The sequence below is a fragment of the Ranitomeya variabilis genome, chromosome 5, assembly GCF_051348905.1.
Source record: "Ranitomeya variabilis isolate aRanVar5 chromosome 5, aRanVar5.hap1, whole genome shotgun sequence".
Taxonomy (NCBI): Eukaryota; Metazoa; Chordata; class Amphibia; order Anura; family Dendrobatidae; genus Ranitomeya; species Ranitomeya variabilis.
Genome location: NC_135236.1, coordinates 37875968 through 37896977, shown reverse-complemented (window position 1 = coordinate 37896977; position 21010 = coordinate 37875968). Strand labels below are relative to the sequence as shown.

General features: G+C 44.4%; 3 long non-coding RNA genes and 1 other non-coding gene across 4 annotated transcripts; all 4 read left to right on the top strand.

Annotated features, from left to right (window-relative positions):
- Positions 1 to 5832: 5832 nt before the first annotated feature.
- TRNAL-CAA (transfer RNA leucine (anticodon CAA)) lies at positions 5833 to 5914 on the top strand. The gene has a single exon. It is a non-coding gene; the product is annotated as a tRNA-Leu (tRNA).
- Positions 5915 to 7814: 1900 nt separating this feature from the next.
- LOC143773272 (uncharacterized) lies at positions 7815 to 8755 on the top strand. The gene is made up of 3 exons (XR_013215124.1): positions 7815 to 8230; positions 8306 to 8398; positions 8487 to 8755. It is a non-coding gene; the product is annotated as an uncharacterized LOC143773272 (long non-coding RNA).
- Positions 8756 to 8911: 156 nt separating this feature from the next.
- On the top strand, positions 8912 to 20157 carry LOC143773271 (uncharacterized). Its single transcript, XR_013215123.1, has 3 exons — positions 8912 to 10175; positions 12485 to 12535; positions 19684 to 20157. It is a non-coding gene; the product is annotated as an uncharacterized LOC143773271 (long non-coding RNA).
- LOC143773270 (uncharacterized) lies at positions 18950 to 19575 on the top strand. The gene is made up of 3 exons (XR_013215122.1): positions 18950 to 19049; positions 19125 to 19217; positions 19306 to 19575. It is a non-coding gene; the product is annotated as an uncharacterized LOC143773270 (long non-coding RNA).
- Positions 20158 to 21010: the final 853 nt, after the last annotated feature.

The following is a 21010-nucleotide window of genomic DNA, read 5'->3' as shown; positions in this document are numbered from 1 at the left end:
TGGACGATACCTTTCCCTCATTGCCCATTGGGTAAATGTTGTGGAGCCGGGAACAGATCGTGAGAGTGGTGCTGTACGTGTTCTGCCAACTCCAAGGATTGCAGGAATCCAGTCTGTACACATTGACTCCTCCTCATACTCAAGTTCCTCTGAATCAGCGCTGCAGGAGCCGTCACAGTCCACCCCCACATGGACCCATGAACGCTTACCTGTTACGACTGATATGAGCACAGCTGTGGCCAAATGTCAACAGGCCATATTGAAATTAATTTCTTTGGGGAATCGAAGCCACACAGCGCAGGAGCTCTGGAATGCCATCAAGCAGGAGAGTGATGTGTGGCTTGTGCCAACGAATCTCCATCCAGGAATGGTAGTGTGACAATGGCCGAAATCTGTTGGCAGCTCTGGCCCTAGGCAAACTCACTCACATCCCATGTCTGGCACATGTGCTCAACTTGGTCGTGCAGAGTTTTTTGATGGACTATCCGGATCTTGATGCACTGCTGCACAAGGTCCGCCTAGAGTGTGCTCACTTGCGGCGTTCTAGCATGGCAAGATCGCGCACTGCAGCTCTGCAGCGCTGATTCCACCTTCCGGAACATCGCATCATATGTCACCTACCCACCAGGTAGAATTTTACGTTACATATGTTGGAGCGGTTGTGTGAGCAGCAGCAAACAGTAATGGAGTACCAGCTGCATCAGGCACAAAGAAGTCACACTGTGCACCGTTCAGACTTCACAACCACTGAGTGGGCCACTATGAAGGACATCTGCCAGGTTTTGCATGCCTTCAATGATTCCACGCAGATGGCGAGTGCAGATGATGCACTAGTCAGCATGACTTTCCCCCTCATCTGCCTGCTTGAAAGAAATCTGCAAGCGCTAAGGGATGAGGTTTTGGAAGAGGTGGAGGATGAGGAGTCACAAACGCCATCTGCTTCTGGATGGTCTGCGCAACATGGTACCTCACAAAGGCCTAGGCAGGGAACACTTTGTGAGGAGGATGAGGAGTCGATAGAGGAGGAAGACATCTGTCCAGAGGAGGGAGTTACACAAATCTCTAGTAGTCAGCATGTAGAACGTGGGTGGGGTGATGAAGAGCAGGCAGAGATCACACCACAAGCAGGGGACAGCGTTTCTTGGCCAGTTGGCAGTCTGCAGCACATGGTTGATTTCATGCTGCAGTGCGACCGCTGCATCACCCACATTCTCAACACGGTTGATTATTGGGTGTACACCCTCCTAGATCCTCGCTACCGGGACAACTGTCAAAGCCTCATAACACCATTGAACCGGGAGCGTAAAATGCGGGAGTACCAAGACACACTGGTGCAGTCCATCATCTTCTCCAGTCCAATCGGGAGCAGTGCTGCTATTGCATAACAATGCAGCTCAGTGCGTCGAGGCAGTGGAGGAAGCTCTGCACAAAGAGGGAGCAGAAGCAGTGCCTGAGCACAAGGCAAGACCAGTATGGCCCAACAGTGGCAAAGTTTTGTGTGCCCGCCACAAATGTCTACACCATCACAGATGGCTACAGTCAGCAGGAGGCAATGTTTCCGTCAGATGATGACAAACTACATGTCTTGCCCTCTCAGTGTACTCCCAGGCGGCTCTTCCCCCTTTAAGTTTTTGGTCTCAAAGCTGGATACATGGCCAGAACTTAGCCAGTATGCATTGGAGGTGCTGGCTTGCCCTGCTGCTAGTGTATTATTGGAACTCATCTTTAGTGCCGCAGGTGGTGTACTAACTGACCGTCGCATGCGACTATCCTCCGATAACGTTGACCGGCTTACTTTTCTGAAAATGAACAAGGCCTGGATCTTGCAGGAATTTGCCATTCCTCTTCTAGATTAAATAATTGGTTGGCAACAGTATCCAGGTCTCCTGTTGTGTTCATGTTTCTACCACCTGAACTGCAATCCCTGGGCTCCAACACCGCCAGTTGCTGCTAAGACGTGCCGTCTGCACAGTCAACACATGACCCAGTGTTATAGGGTTTCAGTAACGTCAGCTGACCCCCTGCTGTGTATCTGGCAATTGCTCCTGCTCCCTCCACACTCACACTATTACAGAAATTAAAGGGAACCTGTCCCCCCCTCCCAGGTGTTTGTAAGTGAAAGAGCCAACTTGTGCAGCACTAATGCTGCACAAGGAAAAGGTGACTCTTTTAGATATGCTCCTTGCAGACGATGAACTTAACACTTACAAAATGTTGCCCCTCATACCGTCAAACCGTCCCGGAGGCGGAACTTTCCTTTGTTATGAGACGCAGCACAGCCGTCATTCATACCCCCTTGGCGCCGGGCAAAGCCTCCTCAGCATTGTTCCTGCTTCTTCAGACTGTGCACCATCAGATGATCCCTAATCGCATGCCACGGCCATGACGCCGCACAGTCTGAAGAAGGCGGAAGGAGTTGAGTGAGAGGTGAAGATATGCACTGCGAATGCCCATGAATCCCCAGCCCCGCAGTGTGAATAAATCAGAAGACACTGCAGGGTGTGATCTCGGGCAGTGCAGCCACACAGGTGCAGTCAGCCTGACACCAAATGATGTCAGACGACGGGCAGCGCTAACTGCGCATGGCCAAGCTTGAACATAACAGTGCAGACTCCGGGACAGATTCAAACAATGCTAAGGAGGCGGCGCACGGCGCCAAGGGGGTATGAATGACGGCTGTGCTGCGTCTCATTAAGAAAGAAAGTCCCGGATGGTTTGAGGGTATGAGGGGACACATTTTATAAGTGTTATCTTCAGCTTGTGCAAGGAGCATAATTAAAAGAGCCACTTTTTCCTTGTGCAGCATTAGTGCTGCACAAGGTGGCTCTTTTAGTTGCAAAAGCCTGGGGGGTTAAAGGTTCCCTTTCAACTTGCTCCAAATAGGCCTCAGCCTACACTCTGTTTCTCATGTAATCCCTGGGCTCCTACACCGCCAGTTGCTGCTCAGAAGTGTCTTTGGCACTGGTACTCCCTCCTGCCCTGCCTGGTTCCAGCATGCCAGCTGTTTCCGGGCAGTATCCAAGTAACTTTGCCACCAATCCGTTGTCCTGTCATGTTAGCTGACTCTATGGTGCCTGCAGATTAGGTGTATCTTATGTGGGCTGCGGTATCTGGCAATGAAGGCTGGTTCCATAGTGCCAATAGGACAAGCACCCCCTGTAGGACTGTGGGCTTCGGTAACTCCAGCCGGCTACCAGCCTTGCAATTTTTTGATCATGTGGACCTTCTGCTGACTTTCTGAGTTCCAGCACCATTAGCTGGTTCTTTATAAGTCAATCTTGAAAAGGTCCCCCTGGGTTCCAGTACCGTCAGCTGGTTCCAGGCAGAGCCTTTGGCTTAGGTGCCTCCTTCTGGGTATCCAAGTTCCACCAATGTCAGGTGGTCCTTGGTATTGCTTTCAGGCACGGATACCGCCTGCTTAGTTACATGGTTCCATTACCGTCAGCTGGTCCTCGGTAGTTCCATTGGCTCTTGTACCTTCGGCTAGCCATCCGGGTTCCAGTACCGTCAGCTGGTTCTCGGCAGTGTCTTTTGCTCTTGTACTTTCTGCTCCACATCCTGGTTCCAGTACCATCAGCTGGTTCCAGGCAGAGCCTTTGGCTTAGGTGCCTCCATCTGGGTATCTGAGTTCCACCAATGTTAGGTGGTACTTGGTAGTGCTTTCTGGCATGGATACCTCCTGCTTAGTAACCGGGTTCCAGTAGCGTCAGCTGGTCCTCGGTAGTTCCATTGGCTCTTGTACCTTCGGCTAGCCAACCGGGTTCCAGTACCGTCAGCTGGTTCACAGCAGTTCCTCAGCCTTCTTGTACCTTCTGCTACATTTCCAAGTTCAAGACCCTAAAGACAACAACTCTGAAGACCACCCCGTAGATGACGACGACCCCAGAAACGATGACCCCTGAGACGAAGACCCTGGAGACGATGACCCTGAAGACCACCGCGAAGAACACGACGACCCCGGAGACGACGACTCTGCAGATGACGACCCTGAAGACCGAGAAACAGAAGAACAAGAAGCTCCAGAACAAAAAGCAGAAGAACATTTAGCATAAGACTAAAAATCAGAGGAAAAGATATTATCTAAATTATAAGCAGAAGAAGACTAAGCAGTGTATGGGGGTGAGTCCGTTCCTCCTCGTGGTGCCCCTGGAAAAAACCTGCTGCTGGAGGCAAAACTGAATGCGGACAAATCCTGTTGTAAATCTTTTGGGACAGGCAGAACGGAAGGTGTAATCTTCAATCTTTTATAGATAACAACTGCAGGAAGGCCTGTCACAAACACGAATATGATGAAGAAGAATATGAAGAAGATGAAGAAGTAGAATATGAAAAAGAAGAATAGTTGAATAAAAAGATTATGAAGAATGTAAAAAAAAATAGGAAGAAGGTGTATAAGAAGAAGATAAATAAGGTGAAGGAGAAGTTGATGAATAAGATGCTGCTGCTGAGGATGATGAAGAAGAAAGTGTGGGAGAAGTAAAAAAGAAGGTGAAGAGCATGGAAGAAGTGAAACATAAATATCTGACAAAATGTAAAAAATCTTAACGTAGTAAATGTCTTTGTAACGCCGAACGTCTAAAAAAAAAAAAATAATTCCTCCTATTCCATTTGATTTGACTAAACCTCTATGCTTTTAATGTCTCCTCCACCTCCCCCAATACATCCTACATTATTCTTAGTTGTTTTCCTTCATGTAGAATTAACCTACAAGGAAAGAAAGGGTTTATTTTAAATCCGATATTTTTGTCCCATTGACTTGCATTGGTATCGGGTATCGGTATCGCCGATATCCGATATTTTTTTAATCCGATACCGATACTTCTGGATATCAGAAGGTATCGCTCAACACTATTCCCAGGACATTAATACTATCATTCACTGATCTCAGGAAACTCTGATCAGAACTGTATTGGATGCTAAAAATGCTCTACACCAAATTTATTTCAGCAATCAAAAGTCAAATAAAGGAAATAAACTTGTTACCAAAACACATCGGAGAACCATCAGTGATGGCATTCGTTTTTATGATCGCATAGTTAAGACGATGGACTTAAAGTTCTCATTCTGTATGAAATAATGTTCACAGTGCAGTGTTTTACCTTAGAAAAAGGTGGGATTAAGGCTACTTTCACACTAGCGCTTTTTTGCACACGTCGCAATGCGTCATTTTGGCGAAAAAACGCATCCTGCAAAGTCATCTGCAGGATGCCTTTTTTCCCCATAGACTAACATTAGCGACGCATTGCGATGTATTGACAAACGTCGCAACCGTCGTGCGACGGTTGCGTCGGGTTGTGGCGGACCGCTGGCAGCAAAAAACATTACATGTAACGTTTTTTTGTGCCGACGGTCCGCCATTTCCGACCGCTCATGCACGGCTGGAACTCTGCCCCCACCTCCCCGCAGCTCACAATGGGGCAGTGGATGTGTGGAAAAACAGCATCCGCTGCCCCCGTTGTGCGGCACTTGCACAGTATGCGTCAGTACGTCGGGCCGACGCAGCGCGATGGCCCCGTACCGACACTAGTGTGAAAGTAGCCTAAGAAAAAAACAAGCAGATTAATTCCCTGGCAGTGTGCAGATTCCAACCACAATTGGGACCATGAGAAACATCTGGTGAACAACATCCCTGTAGTCCTCAATATACAAACCAATTATCTCCTTCTACTTGTTAATCTGAGTTCACACCTTTCTCTTTCAGTGAGTCAGCCAAGATATCTTACCTATGACAGAGTTGGTCAAGAGATTCAGGTGAACTAAGTCCAAAATTTTCTCACAGGCTCTCCCGCTGCATGCACTTTGCAAAAACATGAATAACTAATCTTTGAGTTGGTTGTGATGGCCGAGTTGTTAAGGCGTTGGACTCAAACTCCAATGCGGTTTCCCCGCACAGGTTCAAATCCGGTTCACAGCGTAGTATTTTAACATGACAAAAACATTAGAATTTGTCCAAAACAGTAAAGCTATATTTATATTAGTAAAATGGGCCAAATGATATGAAATGGGCCAAGTATTCATATTCCAAACTTTGAGTCTCATAATTGAAACTAAGCAATATGAAAACTAAAAGAAACATTACTAGATGTTTCCCAGGACATTAATGGTATCATTCACTGATCTCAGGAAACTCTGATCACAATTGTATTGGTTGCGAAAAATGCTCTACACCAAATTTGTTTCAGCAATCAAAAGTCAAATAAAGTAAATAAACTCGATACCAAAATACATTAGAGAACAATCAGTGATGGCATACGTTTTTATGATCGCATAGTTAAGGCTTCTTTCACATTTCAGTCGGTACGGGGCCATCACGAAGCGTCGGCATGACGTACCGACTGAAGTGTGCTTTCATATTTCCGTCAGACTGCAGGGTGATGAAAGATCATGAGAGCGATATTTCATTCTGGGCATGTGCAGTCTGAAACACTGGATGCGACCTACAGAAAAACGTTCCCTTGAACGTTTTTCTGTGACAACAGCCCACCAAAACCCAATGCAACCAGTGCACGACGGACGCAACGTGTGGCCATACGTCGCGATCCGTCGGTAATACAAGTCTATGGGAAAAAAGCACATCCTGCAGGAAAATATGCAGGATACCTTTTTTCCCAAAACGACATATTGTTCCAAAAATGTGAAAGTAGCTTTAGACGATGGACTGAAAGTTCTCATTCTGTATGAAATCATGTTCACAGTGCAGTGTTTTACCTTTAAAAAATTTGATTTTGCTTGTGAAAGTTTAATGAAAACAAAATATAGAAAAAGGTGGGATTAAGAAAAAATCATGCAGATAAAATTCCTTGCAATGTGCGGTTTCCAACCACAATTGGGACCATGAGAATCATCTGGTGAACAACATCCCTGTGTTCCTCAATATACAAACCAATTATCTCCTTCTACTTGTTGATCTGAGATCACACCTTTCTCTTTCAGTGAATCAGCCAAGATATCTTGCCCATTACTGTGTCAGTCAATAGGGATTCAGGTGAACTTCTTCCAAAATTTTCTCACAGGCTTTCCTTCTGCATGCACTTTGCAAAAACATATGATTATCAAATCCTCGAGATGGCTGAGTTGTTAAGGCATTGGATTCAAAATCCAATGGGGATTCCCTGCACAGATTCAAATCCTGTTCACAGCATAGTATTTAAACATGACAAAAACATTAGAATTTAAGTATTCATATTCCAATCTTTGAGCCTCATAATAGTTTGAGCCTCATAATAGGAAAACTTAAAGAAACATTACTAGATGTTTCCCAAGACAATAATGGTATCATTTACTGACCTCAGGAACCTCTAATCAGATTTGTATTGGTCGCGGAAAATGCTCTACGCCAAATTTTTTTCAGCAATCAAAAGTCAAATAAAGTAAATAAACACGTTACCAAAACACATCGGAGAACCATCAGTGATGGCATACATTTTTATGATGGCATAGTTAAGACGATGGACTTAAAGTTCTCATACTGCATGAAATCATGTTCACAGTGCAGTGTTTTACCATTGAAAAAATTGGATTTTGCTTGTGAAAGAAAATATAGAAAAAGGTGGGAATAAGAAAAATATGTGCAGATTAACTCCCAATCAGTATGCGGTTTCCAACCTCAATTTGATCCATGAGAAACATCTGGTGAACAACATCCCTGTGTTCCTCAATATACAAACCAATTATCTCCTTCTACTTGTTGATCTCAGATCACATCTTTCTTTTTCAGTGAGTCATCCGACTGTTGGTCAATGCCAGGGGAGCGATCCTGCTCCTCTCTCCCTAGAATACACTGTGCAAATATCAGGGGAGCGATCCTGCTATTCTCTCCCTAGAATACACTGTGCAAATGTCAGGGGAGCGATCCTGCTCTTCTCTCCCTAGAATACACTGTGCAAATGTCAGGGGAGCGATCCTGCTCTCCTCTGCCTATGACTCACTGCGCAGGTGCCAGCACTTTCAACAATGCTCTGGTCACATGACCCTGCTTTCCTCTCCCCAGAACACAGTGCGCAGATGCCAGGGGAGTGATCCTGCTCTCCTCTTCCTAGTACACACTGCGCAGCTGCCAGCGTGCACAACACTTATCCGGTCACATGACCGGCTGGAGCCCTATAACAAGCGGCGTTTTTTCATCTAGCACTAGCTCCTACAGCCTAGACACGGACTGTGTCGGCCTGCTCCCACCAATCCACCCACGTTGGCTCCCTGTGCAGCATACCGAAATTATCTACCGACGGATGTGAGACTTCAACACACCATCAGATAAGTCACTTGTTGCGTTACACTGTAGCCTCACCTTTTTTCTGTCTTATAGCTCTATCCTCTCCTGTTTCTTTGGAGACACATAAAAAACGACACAGGAACCCTCCAGCCACATTTGGCATATTACATTTCTCATATGAGACAGGTACTACATATCTATAGTTTACTTATACACTGGCAACTTGTGCTACCTGACCATAGATATCATAATCTATACCATCATTTCTTTACAGCTATACCATCTAATACTAAACTAATACTACTGTGTACTTGGCTTGAGCTACATCAGCAATACACTGGCAAGTATCTAATCATGTCACTAAGAACCTCACAGTCGTATTCACCCTTAGCAAGTATAGAGGCACTATACCTCCACTATACTTAGAGTATATGACTCCACAGCACTAGTTACCCCATGTTATCACAACACAAATAACATGGATTGAGGGGGAACGATATTTGCCTCACTTCAAATAATAATAAAGAACTGCTATTTTTACACTTCTGCATGTTCATCCCCATAGTGGGTGAGATTCTAATTTCCTTGATTATCCATGTGTACCATATATATACTTCTCTCATTGTCTATTACTCTGTATCATCCTTGACAGGTTCATACAACTGTGTCCATAACAATAATCGTCACGGCCTCACAGTATACCTAGTCTAGTGAAACGTCCCAATAGGGTATGTTCATTTGTCTTACCGATCTGGGGATTATATGTTCTGTCTCTGGAAACCATCCTTCTCATGTCCAGGCATTATACAATGTTAAACAGATGTAACATGTACTTTATTTTGGGATCTTTATTTGTGTATGGTGATTATCCATGACATGTATTCTTTAGTATGTATATAGGCCTCTGTAATTGTATATATTGTATATAGTTTGTAATTTGATTATTATTTTTCTATTTTATTACAGCGATATTGTGATCAAGGCCACGAGTTGGCCGAAACGTTTTTGTGCCTATCGCTTCACCACCACTATTGTCTAAATAAACTTTTTCACTTGAAGCAAACAAAAAACCATATGAGTGCAGTGATTATTCTACTTTATGATTTATGGGACCTAAGGCCCCTTTTCACTGGCACCGTGAACCACATTAGTCGAGTGCTAGCTTTCTACGCCCTCTACAGTATCTACTTTTGAGCTCTAAGCACCGACCGAATCCATGTCAACCGAGACCTACGCCTATGATGACAACACAAGTTCTACCATCTTATCCAAAATAAAGACTAACACAGATTTTCTCCATCTACCAAGCAAGGACATAAAATCGAGGGATTGGGAGAAGGAGAGGAAGAAACTCATTGGGTATGATCTACATTGTGCAACCCTAGGGGAATATCACCGACAAGCCAAAATTCCACGAGGTTTACGTTGCAACCTGCGCCCAACCTTGTTCGCTGACAATGAACAATACTGTGCCACTTTTCAGAAAATCTTGAACAAATGCTCATTGGACATTATCCTATTGACTATTGAATATCTACAGGAAGCGATTAAAAGTACCGAGGAGAAAATCACTAGCATCGAGACACAACTAACATCTACCCTCAGTAACTCTGAATTCTCTACACTTAAAAGCAAAGTGGACTCCATACTAGCAACACACCAAAGAACTCTAGAAGAGAGAAAACGTACGAAATTCCAAAGAGATACTGAGGACTATCTTTCAAATAGAGTGTACAAATGGGAGGACCCATTTCCCCGACGAACAAGACCAAGATACCGACGCACACCAGGGGGGAACTACCCCTCAGGGGGCTCCTCGCCAACCGGGGGCTCCTCGGCAGGATCAGGCAGCGAGACTGGTGGAGCCCAAACAGCAACTCCACGTTTTTTAGGCCAAAACGCACGCCAACAAGGAGGGCAAGGAAGAAGAAACGGGGATCGTCACATGACACTGCGATCACAGGTAGGAGTTCCAACTCTGTAGTGAATATCTCTAACTATATACTTTCTCCCCTTGAATTGAAGGTCCTGAACATGGGGCTATCTTTTTGCCCAACCCCCAGATGGGATTCTTTCCAATTAGAGAAAGACCTTCAGCGGTTCTACAGAAACATAAGATTAAAAGTACACTTTGAGGAGACCCCCAATCCTATACTTAATAGAATAGGTACATTGTCAGACCATAGAGATGAACCTAAAATTACTATAGGGACTCTGGGCCTTAGGAACCCAAGCACCTTTGTTCCACCTAAATCCAATCATGCCGTGGAGACCTTTGTCAATCTCCTCGACAGAGACATCAAAAGGACTATACATGATCAGCGCCTTGGCTTCCTCCCTATGTGCCATAACCTTAACTCCCACGAAAAACAGGCCTTAGATTCACTTAGTGAGAATAGAAACATCGTTATCAAACCAGCCGACAAGGGGGGAGCCATCGTGGTTATGAACAAGGAACACTATACAACAGAGGTCAGGAGACAACTTTCTGACACAAACACCTACAAAAAACTACAGACTGACCCCACGTATTCCATACGACAAAAAATCAACACGGTGGTCAACAAATATGTGGACCTCAAAACTATTGACACCAAAACAAAAACTTTTCTCATTAACCATCACCCTGTAACTCCGGTACTGTACATTCTTCCCAAAATCCACAAAAATCTTCAAAACCCCCCTGGCCGTCCTATAGTGGCATCAACCGACTCCATACTCAATCCCCTCTCCATATTTCTGGAGAAGCTACTTACACCATACACCCGGCGGACTAGATCATTCATATTGGATACCGGTGATTTCCTGGATAAAATCCACAATATTGCCAACATCCCCCCAGATAGCCTTTTGTGTACACTGGATGTTAACAGCTTGTACACCTCCATTACACATGACAAGGGTATTGAAGCTGTCGTACTCACTTTACAAGAAGCCAACTTCGACCAGGACTCCCAGGGACTGTGTCTTGATCTATTGAACCTGGTACTCAGGGAGAATTTTTTCCTATTTGAGGACGATTTTTTTGTACAGACATGCGGGACTGCTATGGGGTCAAACGTGGCCCCGGCATATGCTAATCTCTATATGGATCGATTCGAACGTGAATATGTGTACCCTAACTCCCTTTTCCAACAGCATGCATTAACATGGTACAGGTACATCGATGACATTTTTTGCATATGGCGGGGTGACCATGGCAGCCTCCATGAATTTTACAACGCCATCAACACCATCAGACCTGAACTATCGTTCACATTATTATACCATAACAATGAGATCACATTCTTAGACACTAAAATACTCAAGAATTCCAATGGTAACCTGAGTACAGATATATATACCAAACCGACCGACTGCAACAGCCTCCTACTGTATAATAGCTGTCATCCTAGATCCACGAGAAATAGTCTTCCCAGATCTCAGTTCAAAAGAGTAACCAGAATAGTTTCCAATCCCTCAGTGAGGGCCAATAGGATACAAGAGATGTCCAACAAGTTTAAGGCCCGGAATTATCCCACTAACCTCCTCAATATGGAGTCCACTAAAGCCCTCAATGAAACTGAGAACGTGACAGTAGGCCCAAAAAATCCCAGACTTCCCTTTGTACACAACCACCACCCGACAATGCAGAGGATACACAACCTAATTCGAGGACATTGGCCACTCTTGAGTAAGGCCTATCCCACTATTTCCATCTTCAAGGAACCGCCACTCATGTGTACTAGAAGACCAAAAAACATACGGGACAGGGTAGTACGGGCAGACCTGGGTACACAAAAAACACCACTGACCAGGACATTGACTGGACAAAAACGTACAGGCACCTTCCCTTGCTTGAACTGCATGAGTTGTTCGAATGTGATCAAAGGTAATGAAGTGGTGCACCCCCGGACTGGCAAATCATATCCAATCAAGGACTATTACACCTGTGAGACAAACTTTGTGGTCTACATTATAAAATGTCCCTGTGGGCTATTATATGTAGGGGAGACCACCCAGGCAGTAAGAGATCGCATATCTAGCCACAAATCTACGATTCGTTGTGAGAAGTTATGGCTTCCCCTACCCTTACATTTTAAGGAGGCGAAACACAATGTGGCTCAACTTAGGTTTCAGGTCGTGGAAAAAGTCCCCCGTCCCAGGAGAGGTGGTGACCATGTTAAGTTACTCAAACAACGCGAAACGTTTTGGATTTATACTCTTGATACCCTTCATCCACGAGGCCTAAACCGTGAAATAGATTGGCTAACCTAATTATATTCCTTCTAGATGAACTGACCCCTTGCACATATTACCGCTACAACCTGCATACCCAAGACGGTAAGACCCATACCCACTAGACCCCATATAAGCTTCATTTTTTTACTTTTTATTTTTTTACTTTTTCAGTTTTTTCAGTTTTAGTTTTTTTAGTTTATTCAGTTCTTTTCCCCTTCCTTACCACCCTTCATTATTTTTAATCCCATCAGTTTTTTCATTCATTTTTGCATTTTTCCCAATTTCATTCATTTTTTCATTTCCTTTTTATGTTTATTTTCTTCCCCCCTCCCCCCATTTCTTTTCATTTCTTTTCTTTTATTCTTCATTGTTTCTTTTATAAGAGTTGGACTCCTACCATAATTTATTTACTATGAATTTATGTATATGTATACTATGTGTTGGCCGTTTGATTCTAACCCCTTTTTCATCATTTACCTGCATTAAAATTAATTTCTGATAGCCTACAGGTACTACCACACTATGGATTGATATGCAGCAATACTATACTATAACATTATATCCCCAACCAGAATAGGGGCATGTGCGCAACTGTCACCTATGATTCATCCAGTCCGCATTTCGGTTTAGCCTATATTGTGGAGACAGAAGACAATATTGATTTAGCCATCCTTATCTAAGCGCTCACACATTTGGCCAATCAGTGAAACATTCAGGGATATCACTGTTCTCTTCTCTACAGTACCTATTCTAGTACACACCACGCATGCACCTACATGTGACTCCCTGAGTGGCGTTTTCTGCTCTCTCCTATTTATAGCATACTCCGCAGGCGCTGGGCGAGCGATCCTGCTCTTCTCTCCCTAGAATACACTGTGCAAATGTCAGGGGAGCGATCCTGCTCCTCTCTCCCTAGAATACACTGTGCAAATGCCAGGGGAGCGATCCTGCTCCTCTCTCCCTAGAATACACTGTGCAAATATCAGGGGAGCGATCCTGCTATTCTCTCCCTAGAATACACTGTGCAAATGTCAGGGGAGCGATCCTGCTCCTCTCTCCCTAGAATACACTGTGCAAATGTCAGGGGAGCGATCCTGCTCTTCTCTGCCTATGACTCACTGCGCAGGTGCCAGCACTTTCAACAATGCTCTGGTCACATGACCCTGCTTTCCTCTCCCCAGAACACAGTGCACAGATGCCAGGGGAGTGATCCTGCTCTCCTCTTCCTAGTACACACTGCGCAGCTGCCAGCGTGCACAACACTTATCCGGTCACATGACCGGCTGGAGCCCTGTTATGATTTTCCCAATGGCAGGGAAATCAAAATAACAATGGACTAGCTCTCGGGTGATGGGAACTAAAGTGACCGTGACCTGAACCTGACACGACACTGGAAGTAGCCGGGGAGTGTTTCCTACGATGCCCTAGACACCACGCGCCAGCCGGAGATCTAACTACCCCTATCAGAGGAATATACAGGCCTGCCTTACCTCCAGAGATGAACCCCAAAAGGAGATAGCAGCCCCCCACAGATATTGACGGTGAGTCAAGAGGAAAAGACATACGTAGGATGAACAGCAGATTTAGCACAGTGAGGTCCGCTTACTAGATAGCAGAAGTACAGGAAAGAGTCACTTCACGGTCAACTTCAAAACACTACTCAAAAACACCATCCTGAAATTACTTTAAAACTCCAGTGACAACTCATGCCACTGGAGTGGCAATTCCAGTCCACGAGAGCTTCCAGCTACAGAGAGTCACATTGCAAATAGCTGGACAAAAATAGAATAAACTAGAAACAAAATTCAACTTAGCTGAACAGGATCTTGAGGCAGGAGAATGCAACAGAATGCTACTGATACATTGTTGGCCGGCATCAGACCAGCAGCCAAGCAGCCTTAAATAGGAAACTCCCCTAATGGGTGTCAACAGGTGATCAAGGATAGAAGAAGGCAAATAAGTGGCACTACCATAAAACACCACCGGGGGAGCCCACAAACAGAATTCACAACAGTACCCACCCCTTAAGGAGGGGGCACCGAACCCTCACCAGAACCACCAGGGCGATCTGGATGAGCACTATGAAATGCACAAACCAAATCAGGAGCATGAACATCAGATGCTGTCACCCAAGAATTATCCTCCTGACCATAGCCTTTCCACTTAACCAGATACTGAAGTTTCCGTCTGGAAACACGGGAGTCCAAGATCTTTTCCACCACATACTCCAACTCACCCTCAACCAGCACAGGAGCAGGAGGATCAGCAGACGGAACAACCGGCACCTCATACCTCCGCAACAATGACCGATGAAAAACATTATGAATAGTAAAAGATGCTGGGAGGTCCAAACGAAAGGACACAGGATTGAGAACCTCCAGAATCCTATAAGGGCCGATAAACCGAGGCTTAAACTTAGGAGACGAGACCTTCATAGGAACAAATCGAGAAGACAACCAAACCAGGTCCCCAACACAAAGACGAGGACCGACACGCCGATGACGATTAGTGAACTGTTGAGTCTTCTCCTGGGACAACTTCAGATTGTCCACAACCTGTCTCCAAATCTGATGCATTCTATCAACCACAGCATCTACTCCAGGACAATCCGAAGACTCCAATTGACCGGACGAAAAGCGAGGGTGAAACCCTGAATTACAAAAAAATGGAGAAACCAAAGTGGCAGAACTGGCCCGATTGTTAAGGGCAAACTCTGCCAATGGCAAAAAATCAAGCCAATCGTCCTGATCAGCGGACACAAAACACCTCAAGTAAGTCTCCAAGGTCTGATTAGTACGCTCAGTCTGGCCATTAGTCTGAGGATGGAATGCAGACGAAAAAGACAAGTCGATGCCCATCCTGGCACAGAACGCCCGCCAAAATCTAGACACAAACTGAGTACCCCTGTCAGACACTATATTCTCAGGAATACCATGCAAACGCACAACATTCTGAAAAAATAGAGGGACCAGCTCAGAGGAGGAGGGCAATTTGGGCAAAGGTACCAAGTGAACCATCTTGGAAAAACGGTCACACACCACCCAGATGACGGACATCCTACGAGAAACAGGAAGGTCAGAAATAAAGTCCATAGAGATGTGCGTCCAAGGCCTCTTAGGAATAGGCAAGGGCAACAACAACCCGCTGGCCCGGGAACAGCAGGGCTTAGCCCGAGCACAAACATCACAAGACTGCACAAAAATACGTACATCTCGAGACAAGGAAGGCCACCAGAAGGACCTAGACACCAGATCCCTAGTGCCAAAAATTCCAGGATGACCTGCCAACGCGGAAGAGTGAACCTCCGAAATAACTCTACTGGTCCAGTCATCAGGGACAAACAATCTACCAGGCGGACAGCGATCAGGCCTATCCACCTGAAACTCCTGCAAAGAGCGCCGCAGGTCTGGGGAGACAGCTGACAATATCACCCCATCCTTCAGGATGCCAGTAGGTTCGGAATCACCAGGCGAGTCAGGCTCAAAACTCCTAGAGAGGGCATCCGCCCTCACATTCTTAGACCCAGGCAGATATGAAACCACAAAGTTAAATCGAGAGAAAAACAACGACCAGCGCGCCTGTCTAGGATTCAGACGCCTGGCTGACTCAAGATAAATTAGATTTTTGTGGTCAGTCAAGACCACCACCTGGTGTCTAGCACCCTCAAGCCAATGACGCCACTCCTCAAATGCCCACTTCATGGCCAAGAGCTCCCGATTTCCAACATCATAATTTCGCTCAGCGGGCGAAAACTTTCGAGAGAAAAACGCACATGGTCTCATCACTGAGCAGTCAGGACCTTTCTGCGACAAAACTGCACCTGCTCCGATCTCGGAAGCATCTACTTCAACCTGGAACGGGAGCGAAACATCAGGCTGGCGCAACACAGGAGCAGAAGAAAAGCGGCGCTTAAGCTCCCGAAAGGCCTCCACAGCCGCAGAGGACCAATTAGCAACATCAGCACCCTTCTTGGTCAAATCAGTCAAAGGTTTAGCAATGGCAGAAAAACCCGCTATGAATCGGCGATAGAAATTAGCAAATCCCAAGAATTTCTGAAGACTCTTTAGAGAAGTAGGTTGTACCCAATCACAAATAGCCTGAACCTTAACAGGGTCCATCTCCATAGATGAAGGGGAAAAAATATATCCCAAAAAGGAAATTCTCTGAACCCCAAAAATACACTTTGAGCCCTTCACAAATAGAGAATTAGCTCGTAAAACCTGAAAAACTCTCCTGACCTGTTGAACATGAGATTCCCAGTCCTCAGCACAGACATTGATCTCCAGTCCAAGACTGGATTATGAATTTGTAACCATGGTAATCCAAGTACTAATACGTCATGTAGATTATATAACACAAGGAAACGAATAATCTCCTGATGGTCTGGGGACAGATGCATAGTCACTTGTGTCCAATATTGTGGTTTATTGCTAGCCAAAGGTGTAGAATCAATACCCTTTAAGGGAATAGAAACCTCCAGAGGCTCTAAATCAAACCCACAACGCTTGGCAAAGGACCAATCCATGAGACTCAGAGCGGCGCCAGAATCCACATAAGCATCCACAGTAACAGATGATAAAGTACAAATCAATGTCACGGACAAAAGAAATTTAGACTGCAAGGTACCCATAGAAAAAGATTTATCAACCTTTTTATCAACCTTCTTTATGCGTTTAGAGCATGCTGATATAACATGAGCTGGATCTCCACAATAGAAGCACAACCCATTTTTGCGCCTGTAATTCTGTCGTTCGCCTCTAGACAATACACTATCGCATTGCATATGCTCTGGTGCCTTTTCAGAGGTCACCGCCAAATGATGCACAGGTTTTTGCTCAGAAGATACCGCCATATGATGCACAGGTTTTTGCTCAGAAGATACCGCCATATGGTGCACAGGTTTTTGCTCAAAAGATACCGCCATATGGTGCACAGATTTTTGCTCAGAAGATACCGCCATATGGTGCACAGATTTGCGCTCCCGTAAACGCCGATCAATCTGGATAGCCAATTTCATGGCATCATTCAGACCTGTAGGCACAGGGAACCCCACCATGACATCCTTCACGGCATCAGAGAGACCTTCTCTGAAATTAGCTGCTAGAGCGCACTCATTCCATTTAGTAAGCACCGACCATTTACGAAATTTTTGGCAGTATATCTCAGCTTCATCTTGCCCTTGAGAAAGAGCTATCAAGGCTTTCTCAGCCAAAATCTCTAAATTAGGTTCTTCATAAAGCAACCCCAAAGCCAGAAAAAACGCATCTACATTTAATAACGCAGGATCCCCTGGCGACAATGCAAATGCCCAACTTTGTGGGTCACCCCGCAATAGAGAAATAACAATTTTAACCTGTTGCGCAGGATCACCAGCAGAGTGAGATTTCAGAGACAAAAACAATTTACAATTCTCTCTGAAATTCAAAAAACGGGATCTGTCTCCGGTAAAAAATTCAGGCATAGGGATCTTAGGTTCAGACATTGGAGCACGTATAACAAAATCTTGTAAGTTCTGGACCTTTGTAGCCAGGTTATTCAGACCTGCAACCAAACTCTGTGGATCCATGATTCAAACAGGTGTCACCAAAGCCATTCAGAGATTAAGAGGAGAGGAAAAAAAAAAAAGGCTGAAGACTGCAGTTTAAGCAAGGAGTACAAATAAGCACTAAGGTGCACTTTCCAAACACAGAAGGAAAAAAAACCTTTTCATATCCTTTCCTGCTTTAGTGCATAGTTTTAACACATGGTGGCCGGCCAAACTGTTATGATTTTCCCAATGGCAGGGAAATCAAAATAACAACGGACTAGCTCTCGGGTGATGGGAACTAAAGTGACCGTGACCTGAACCTGACACGACACTGGAAGTAGCCGGGGAGTGTTTCCTACGATGCCCTAGACACCACGCGCCAGCCGGAGATCTAACTACCCCTATCAGAGGAATATACAGGCCTGCCTTACCTCCAGAGATGAACCCCAAAAGGAGATTGCAGCCCCCCACAGATATTGACGGTGAGTCAAGAGGAAAAGACATACGTTGGATGAACAGCAGATTTAGCACAGTGAGGTCCGCTTACTAGATAGCAGAAGTACAGGAAAGAGTCACTTCACGGTCAACTTCAAAACACTACTCAAAAACACCATCCTGAAATTACTTTAAAACTCCAGTGACAACTCATGCCACTGGAGTGGCAATTCCAGTCCACGAGAGCTTCCAGCTACAGAGAGTCACATTGCAAATAGCTGGACAAAAATAGAATAAACTAGAAACAAAATTCAACTTAGCTGAACAGGATCTTGAGGCAGGAGAATGCAACAGAATGCTACTGATACATTGTTGGCCGGCATCAGACCAGCAGCCAAGCAGCCTTAAATAGGAAACTCCCCTAATGGGTGTCAACAGGTGATCAAGGATAGAAGAAGGCAAATAAGTGGCACTACCATAAAACACCACCGGGGGAGCCCACAAACAGAATTCACAACAGAGCCCTATAACAAGCGGCGTTTTTTCATCTAGCACTAGCTCCTACAGCCTAGACACGGACTGTGTCGGCCTGCTCCCACCAATCCACCCACGTTGGCTCCCTGTGCAGCATACCGAAATTATCTACCGACGGATGTGAGACTTCAACACACCATCAGATAAGTCACTTGTTGCGTTACACTGTAGCCTCACCTTTTTTCTGTCTTATAGCTCTATCCTCTCCTGTTTCTTTGGAGACACATAAAAAACGACACAGGAACCCTCCAGCCACATTTGGCATATTACATTTCTCATATGAGACAGGTACTACATATCTATAGTTTACTTATACACTGGCAACTTGTGCTACCTGACCATAGATATCATAATCTATACCATCATTTCTTTACAGCTATACCATCTAATACTAAACTAATACTACTGTGTACTTGGCTTGAGCTACATCAGCAATACACTGGCAAGTATCTAATCATGTCACTAAGAACCTCACAGTCGTATTCACCCTTAGCAAGTATAGAGGCACTATACCTCCACTATACTTAGAGTATATGACTCCACAGCACTAGTTACCCCATGTTATCACAACACAAATAACATGGATTGAGGGGGAACGATATTTGCCTCACTTCAAATAATAATAAAGAACTGCTATTTTTACACTTCTGCATGTTCATCCCCATAGTGGGTGAGATTCTAATTTCCTTGATTATCCATGTGTACCATATATATACCTCTCTCATTGTCTATTACTCTGTATCATCCTTGACAGGTTCATACAACTGTGTCCATAACAATAATCGTCACGGCCTCACAGTATACCTAGTCTAGTGAAACGTCCCAATAGGGTATGTTCATTTGTCTTACCGATCTGGGGATTATATGTTCTGTCTCTGGAAACCATCCTTCTCATGTCCAGGCATTATACAATGTTAAACAGATGTAACATGTACTTTATTTTGGGATCTTTATTTGTGTATGGTGATTATCCATGACATGTATTCTTTAGTATGTATATAGGCCTCTGTAATTGTATATATTGTATATAGTTTGTAATTTGATTATTATTTTTCTATTTTATTACAGCGATATTGTGATCAAGGCCACGAGTTGGCCGAAACGTTTTTGTGCCTATCGCTTCACCACCACTATTGTCTAAATAAACTTTTTCACTTGAAGCAAACAAAAAAACATATGAGTGCAGTGATTATTCTACTTTATGTTGGTCAATAGAGATTCAGGTGACCTTAGCCCAAAATTTTCTCACAGGCTCTTCCTCTGCATGCATTTTGCAAAAACATCTGATTATCTGATCCTTGAGTTGACCGTAATGGCCGAGTGGTTAAGGCATTGGACTTTAAATGGAGTTTCTCCTCAGTGATTCAAATCCTGTTCACAGTTTATTGTTATAGCTGAAAAAAAAACATTGGAACTTTTTGAGAAATGTAAAATAATATTTATATTAGTAAAATGGGCCAAATGATATGAAGATGGAACAACTACTCATGTTCCAATTCCAATTTTTGAGTTTAAATCAGTCTCATAATTGGAACTAAGCAGTATGAAAACTAAAAGAAATATTACTAGATGTTTCCCAGGACATTGATGATATCATTCACAGATATCAGGAACCTCTGATCATACTTGTATTGGTGGTGTCATAGTTGTTTGCGTTCTGACTCAATGTCAGATATGCCAGATCACCAGTGAGGCCAAATCAGGAGGTTATGCACTTAATTGACAAGCACGCTTGGAGAAAAAGTGCACACATGCTGTGAGCAAAGTCACTTTATCTGATCTAATAGAGCAAGAGGCAGCATTTTATACCATTTACAACAAATGTAACTCTCAATGTAATTCATGTAGCCCTCCTCCCTGTTTCACTGGGTCATGCTGACCTTTATTTCCAACGTACCCAGAACATGCTGTTTGCTGACTATTGAAAACATATAACATAAGAAGTATACAATCCTTGAAGAGGAGACGACCAGACTACAGTGTCATAAGAATAAATTCTAGCAATTCTAGCTATTGAAGGCAAAAGGCAATTAAAGGCATAACATTAACCCTTCTATATCAGTTGCTGAAAATGCTTTACA